Consider the following 7,574-nt stretch of genomic DNA (forward strand, 5'->3'; position numbering starts at 1 on the left):
GACACGGTTAGAAAATGAAGGCAGGACTGGATCAGGACTGACTTAGATCGGTTCAAGCTGTTACAAAATGGCATCCTAAAAGAGCAAGCAGCTGTAGCTATCTACACCTCTTTTAAATACATCGGAAAGTATGAGTTGAAAAAAAAGTTGGAAGCAAGGAGAAAGGAATTTTGGATTTAGGTCTTCTGCCAATTCATATGAAATCTCTACAACTACAAGTTCATGTAATCTTTACTGAAAAACAAAATACATGACTCAGTTCTCTGCTAAAGTTAATCTAAGGCTAATCTCAACCACTTACCAATCTACTGATAAGAATGTGACCAACCATTGTTACGTGATTCGAAATTGTTGACGTGTTCCCACTTGCAAGCTTGCAAGGAGGCATCAGGCAATCTCATATTGCCCAATGGGGAGCGGGGGAAAGGGTCCTGCTTAAGCTGAAAGTAAGAGAAGTCACCTCCTTGTCTGCAGTGCCAACAAAGCACGCTTTTGGTTGTACTTTGTATGTACAATGTATCTGTTCCTAATAAAGAAGGTAAAACTGTCTACAGGTATAATAACTGCACATTTCCAAAGATTCAGTTGTTTTCTTCTTTTAATATGCATCTCAGGATAAAAATCAGATTTCTTGTATTCAAATACGGAGGAGACAGTCTCTATTTAAATACAAAACATGTACAAATAATTCATAGTGTAAAGAAAGGTTTAGCAGACAATTACTGACCACTAGAGGGGACCATAGGAGTAGAGAAGTTGAATAAACTACCTAAAGTGCTTATAAATGTTTTCCTCTAACACAAGCTTGCCTACATGCAGTGCTATACTTACTGTACATGCACAGTTTAAAAATGATTGAGAAAAGACAGCATTTTATGCATGTTTAAGTCAATGCAAGTAGCTTGTTTCAAATGGATCAATAGCAAGTTTAAATGCTAAAATAAAATAACTTCTTTACACAGAATTTTTGCATCTAAAGTGATATAGGGTAAACCTGTTCGGCTTCCAGCTTCTATCTGTAAACAAGTACTAGCCATTCTTCTGACCTGCTAAAAAGACCCGAGATACTGTTCTTTAAACTTGCTGACATTTGAACAAGTGTAACTTGTCAATTTAAAAATGATTTTTAAAATTGATGTTAACCCTTCCATGAACTCTTTATTCTCTCTAAGGATGATTTGAAGGTACCCACCCTGGGCTATATCAACTTCGTTAGATCATTTTGGAACCAGACTGCTAGTTAAAATTGGTCTATAAATAAATTACGTCAATGTTGCAAGTGAAGTAGCTGTGAATGATAGTCTACTAACTTCACTGAAACTGTCCAGATTTATACTAGCTACAACAATTTTGCCTCTTCCGTAACTAGAACGACCCTATTTAGCTTGAAACTGGCCTCCTGTTATAAACATCTGAGTTAGACATCACCTTTCTAACTTCACCCAGACCAAACCAAGTCACATGAAGTAATGGCATGCAAGTTCTCAATCCACAATGAATTCTTTCTTGAAATTATGCAGAATGATAAATTCTGCAGAACAAAAGTTTCAATTTTTTGAAAATGGAAGGAGTAAAAGAACTGCTCTCAAACTGTTTCCTTGAGGCACATGTCTCTGCAAAGACAGTGGAGGAAAGGTCAGAAGTAGGCAGTCATCAACTCCACATACCCCTCTAGTGAGAGCAGCACAAGCCTGGCAAACACGTTGTCCACCGATTGCAGTCTTGACTATTCGTCCTTCTCCAGTAGTTGTCTGAGGAAGCAGTGGTTCTTCATTATCCACAAGTTGGAATAAAATCAGTAAAGCAGAGTCTAGCTCTGTAATGCTATTAACTTAACAGCGCGTAGTTGAAGTTACTGAGATTTTTGTCATTTATTTTAAGAGGAGTAGGAGTGGGGCTTAAATAATACAGCAAGATGTGTTTTTACCTTTTGGCATGACTGCTACAAAAAAGTATAATTACTTGCAGCCCTGGCATCCATGTTTGTCCCTTAGCTTCTGTTTTTTCTAGTGCTGCATTACAAGAGAAAACTGAGGACTACTGAAAGAACCTAACATATATTCCTAGATTTTTTTTCTTTAAGTGGACTCTTACACTGAATGTATTTATATATTACAACATAGCAAGAAAGGTGTTGCTCCTTCTTGCTAAGGTGCAACCGTACAAAGGGGAAAGCTGAGTAGCTCAGGAAGTTGACAGCACCCTTCCCCTCTATGTCACTGGACTGAATTTTATTTTCTCTCCACTGCCAGGATAGTCGTTACATTGTGAGGAGCATTTACTTCTGAAATTTCTCATACTTTTTTTTTAAGAGGAGGTGTGAAGATGATTTAGTCTCTAGGTGTACATTGAATCTTTGTTTGCAGAGAGGAGAAGGCTGAGTAGCGGTCATAATTTTGTGGCTGTTATTCCATTATGAATGAGACTAAAGCCTCCAACTACTGCAACATATGCTACTAAAAGTGAGCAAAAAAAAAAAAAAACCAGACCTGCAGTACGTCTAGCCCCTGCTGTAGCAAACGCTCAGCCTGGCAGGACAAAGCAATGAATATTCCAAGTTCATATTTCTCATTCTTTTAAAAATAAACTATGCCCATTTTGCTCTTCAGACCATATGGCATGAATCATTTCAGTGAAGCATTCATCACATTATGATTTACACTGACATTATTTCGTAGAAGTTAAGTGGTGGAGCTTCACTGTGAGGAGCTGCATGTATTGCAGTCTTTCTCTGTTCTGTTTCATTGGTTTCACTGAAAAGTAACTTTATTCATCTTAGCAGAAAACTAGAATAATGAATGAAAAACCAAGCCCAAAGTGTTTTTGCTTTTAGATTTTCTGGCTGAAAATTAATCGCTTCATAAATGCACAAAAAAAATTTTATTTGAAGCTTTTATGCTCATATATATATGACATATTCATTGGTACTTGTTTGATGCTTATCCTGTTTTCTTTGGAAGAAAGCAAGAGCATAGAAGTCTTATGACAGCTCTTATGCAAGCACACATTTAATTAAAATATGCTGAAGATTTAAATGAAGAAGGTATGTGACTGGATGCATGAGTCACCTGAGAGGGATTCTCTGAGGTCAGAAACCTGCTACCAAGTCGCCACAACCGACGTCAGTAGCGCTAGGAGATTACAGAGTTTTCCAGGAAAGCACACGCGCTAGGGCAACACAGTCTTTACGTTGCCTGCATAGAGAAACTAAGCCTATAGATTTGTGAAAGTTCACTCTTTCAGCTCGTGACTGTCACTTTGTCTCACTACCTGTTTCTTTATTCCATAGGTTTGCCACATTAGAGTGAATTTTCTGTACTTTTTTCCTATTAGCTTCTTTCTGATGAGCAGAACAGAAATCAAAGAGGAGGATCCTTTTGGATGTAGTAAGACAAAATGGCTGCTCTGCTATTCACATACATGGTGTAACCTTGGGAAATCACTCAAAACTCTCTGTGCATCAGGTGTGGAAAACAAACTGTTATCTGGATACTAAAGATGGTAGACTAAGACTTAATGAAATTGAGAAATAGTAATAGTCATCATACGCTCCTCAACTGATAAAACATTAAGTAGCAAAATTTCTATCCTAGTCAAAATAAAAGACAAGAAACGTGAGATAGATATTAATGGTGGGAATTGTTTCCTTCTAAAAAAAAAAAAATCAAAACACTATAAAATGGCAAATGTCAGGTCCTGAATGTAAAGCTGAGAGTTTCAAAGTATGAGACATCCGTTCCACTGGGGCTTGACTCACAAGTCATATTTCACAAATTGTAGCAAAACTGGGTTCTTAACATATTGGAATAAAGATTTTTAACAAGCTTCCATCTGTTAAACCAGCAAGTTGGCTGGGTATGATCATGCCTGCTGTTTTAATAAATAGCCAGCATCATTTTTCAAACCACAGCTTCAAATTATTTTGGAGGCTTTTAACTTGTACCAGTTGTGGCCAGTCCTGAAAGGTTTACATTGCTCGTACGTTTGGAAGAGACTACACCACAAAGAGGGCCAACCTCAAGGCCCAGTGACATGGAAGAAAGGCATCCCAGTGCCATTTAGGAAGGGTGGGCTAAGAAGTGACCTCAGGATAGCCACTTCCTTGACTAATGGTATTGCAAATGAGACGTAATTGGTCTCAAACAGGAAGGGAGTGAACCACTAAAGTCCGAAAGCAACTCCCTGTCTGGAAGGTGTGTTTGCCATGGACAAAAAAGCTACTCTGTTAGCATGGGAACATGAACTGAGGGCATATTTGTCTTCTTGTTGTGTTTTTTTTTTTTTAAACAGCACAAATGAAAATGCAAACAAATAAATGTACATAAAATAAAATTCTAGCTTTTTCCCTTCTAAAGCCTACTGCAGACACATTTTAAATTTAAAGATCTCAGTAGTTCTACACACACAGTTTTCAGTGAGGCTGGTCATGCCAAGGCTGAAATAGGCAGGATTAGAGCCCTACATTTTGCATTCTGTAACAGAATTTACTTCCGGGGAGGGAATTATGCTCCAAATCAAAGTGTGACCTGAATGTAAATCAGCGTAATCCTGTGATTCTGGGAGTTTAAATAGGCTACTACTACACCTCTGTGCATACTAACCGTGAAAGTTAATAAAGCTATATCAATAATGGTGATTTACTGATGATTGTGTTAGGAGAAAAAAAACCAAACCCAAACAGCATTTCCCCAACTACCTGGCTAACATGTTTATCTCAGAACTCACAATTGCCAAATTACCTCTCCTTTCTAATTGTTGTATGTGAGAACAGAGAAAATTAATTCAGTACCCTACAAGATTTTCTCTGGACAAGAGAAATCAAATGAATAACCTTTTGTACTTATACTTATTAAAAATTAAAAAAAATTGCCATAGCTAATACTGCTGAGAGAAAACAATTTGGTTTTTTTCTGTTGTGACTGAATGACTCTGGAGATGAAAGGGGCAACAGGAGATGCTGAGAGGGTGGGAGAAGGGACATCTAAAATATATTGATTTGTTTTTGTCATATTAAATCTTAGTATTAAAGGTTAAAGCAAAGAATCAATAAAATTAAGATGAATGCTTGTGGTCCAGAGTAAAGCATTCCAGAAGATATCAAAGAGAAGTCATAATGAGAGAGCTGATAAAGAATGGATTAAGAAAATTAATAAATATTCACGGCTAGAACAATACTAGAAAGACTTAGCATGCTTTCTTAATGCCCCAGACCTTAGGAACAGCCTCAGAAGGGCAGGCACATGCTGGAAGAGATGGAACGCCCCAATGAAAAAAATGTCAAGTCCTGTGTGAAAGGAATATCCAAAACACAACGTGGTGATGATTTTGATTCTGGCCTCCAACCTATGTCATTAGAAGTGTTCTGTTGAAAGAACAGAAGAAAAATGAATTATTCAGTCTGTTGTCTCTTTTCCAGCTTCTCTGTTTCTTTATTCAAGCCCATCAGTTCCTCGTGCATGCTTTCCTTGGGTTTTTAATGCAGAGTCTTTCTCCTCTCCACCTCAATCTTGTCCCCATCCTTGTTTCCCTGACAAATTTCAAGTGCTTACTGGGAAACTCAGAAAATGCTAAAGGTGGCTGCTTAAATAATCTAAGCTGCATGAAGCAGCTGAGCTGACATGGCTGAAGTAATACAAAATCAAGTAAATGAAAGGAGGATGAAATATTTGCGCTTAAATGATTGAAGTTTGACAACATTAGAAGCAGCTCAGAATTGTATGATGTGGGCTTTGGTGCATAGTCTTCCTCTCTTTTATATGTCAAAAAAGTTAATACACACACACACACACGCACACACACGCGCACACACACACATATATACATACATGCAAAAGCAAATGACTAACCTTTATATTTGGGGTTGCAGATATATTTTAGTTCTTAGGCTTTCTCTTTCAGATGATTCACCTTTGTATTGCTTTTGTGAAAAGCTCTTAACCTATTTCTAATGGAGTCTGCTAGAAAAAGACATAACCTATTTTTAGAAAGCTTATTTTGTTTGGTTTTAAACTATAGGCCTTTTTTAAAAAGTAATTCAGCCTTTTGATTTTCTTTCACCCGCTTTCACCCATTCTATTGCTGTTCCTTGAGAACTGTGGGTGGCCGATGAAGCAGTGAATATCACATGATGTCACTTAGCAACCTGATGTTCATAAATAGCAACAATCATTTTTCTAATAGCTATTTTTCCCCATCAGGAAAAATGCTTAGACCCATTCCATTCTAATAGTGCCAAATTCTTCCTCTGACCTTCCAGCATATTTATTGCTTACTCTTTCCTTTTTCTGGGATCTGATTCCAAATGGTAACATCATGGCTGATGCTCTTAGAAGGCTTATGATATTTTTCTGAGCTCAGTAGTAACATATAAAAATAGCTGTTAGTACCTTCATTAAGAATAGTCCCCTCTCCCTTCCCCCAAATCTCTGCATTGCGTGAAGTTCAGATGACCTCAACACAGTCTTGCTGGGATGACCTCAGAAGGACTATCCGCAAAGGATTTTTTTTTAGATATCTTTTGGGAATATGCAGGAAACTCAGAATTGTTTCAATTCTTTCAGAAAGACTCTGGCAAGATTTGCATGTGTCCTCTTAATGTTAATATAGCCCTTTAAAATATCAGATGTGCTATCAAGAAGTGCCTTTTTAAGTGATAGATGTTTGCCAATAGCGTACCTTCACAGCAGTTGTTAAGACAGAAGCAAAAAGATAAGATTATAAACTAAGAAAAGTACAATTGTGCAAGCCCTTGAAAAAGGTCTTGCAAAAATTGCTTAGGAAATATAACAAAGTTATGCAACAGCCTAAGCCTGGCTTATCCCCAGGGAGATCGCTGTCTGAGAGCATAGAAAAAAACAAATAATCTGTACAGCAACAGTTCCCCTCTGCCTAACCATATGGTTGCTCCTTAAAGAGTTGGGGGCTCTGTAACTGCGAAGAGGGTGTTATGAAGATGAAACTAAGACACTGACATAATCCATGCGTGACTACTCCCACAAATCCTTCAGCTACTCTGTAAATACTCTTCTCCTGTTCACTCTTTGCTGCTTCTAATTCATAGACAAGGTAACTAGTGGCGAAACTATACAGATAAAGAAAATTATCTAGATATCTTTCTCTATTGGCTTTTTGATATTTTTTTATTTAATATACTCATGAACAGAGAAATAAGGAAGACTCAAACTGCATGTTTACTTCCAAAGTGTTTTTATCATTCATATCTACATTCTGGGGAGTGGTTTCTAATTTCTCTAAAACTGAAGAAAAATCCACATTAGAAGTATTTAGCCCTTTAGCCCACAGAGCTCTGTGCAGCTCCCATACCACTCACTGTCTCACATCAGCAAACTATTGTTATCTGAGCCACTTCAGGGATACACGCTCATGTCTGGAGAATGACCGCAGCAAAACTGCTGAGAACAACCTCGAAGTTTCAACCTCAGTTTCCTCTGGATGAAGCCAGAGGAATAGGAACCGGGGGCTATACCACTTCCTCTTTTCTGAGGGAAGTAAAGACAGCAGTACTTAATCAACAGTTCTCAAATGTTATTCTAAAACCTTAAAACTGAGCTTGA

This window comes from Struthio camelus, chromosome 5, assembly GCF_040807025.1.
Source record: "Struthio camelus isolate bStrCam1 chromosome 5, bStrCam1.hap1, whole genome shotgun sequence".
Lineage (NCBI taxonomy): Eukaryota > Metazoa > Chordata > Aves > Struthioniformes > Struthionidae > Struthio > Struthio camelus.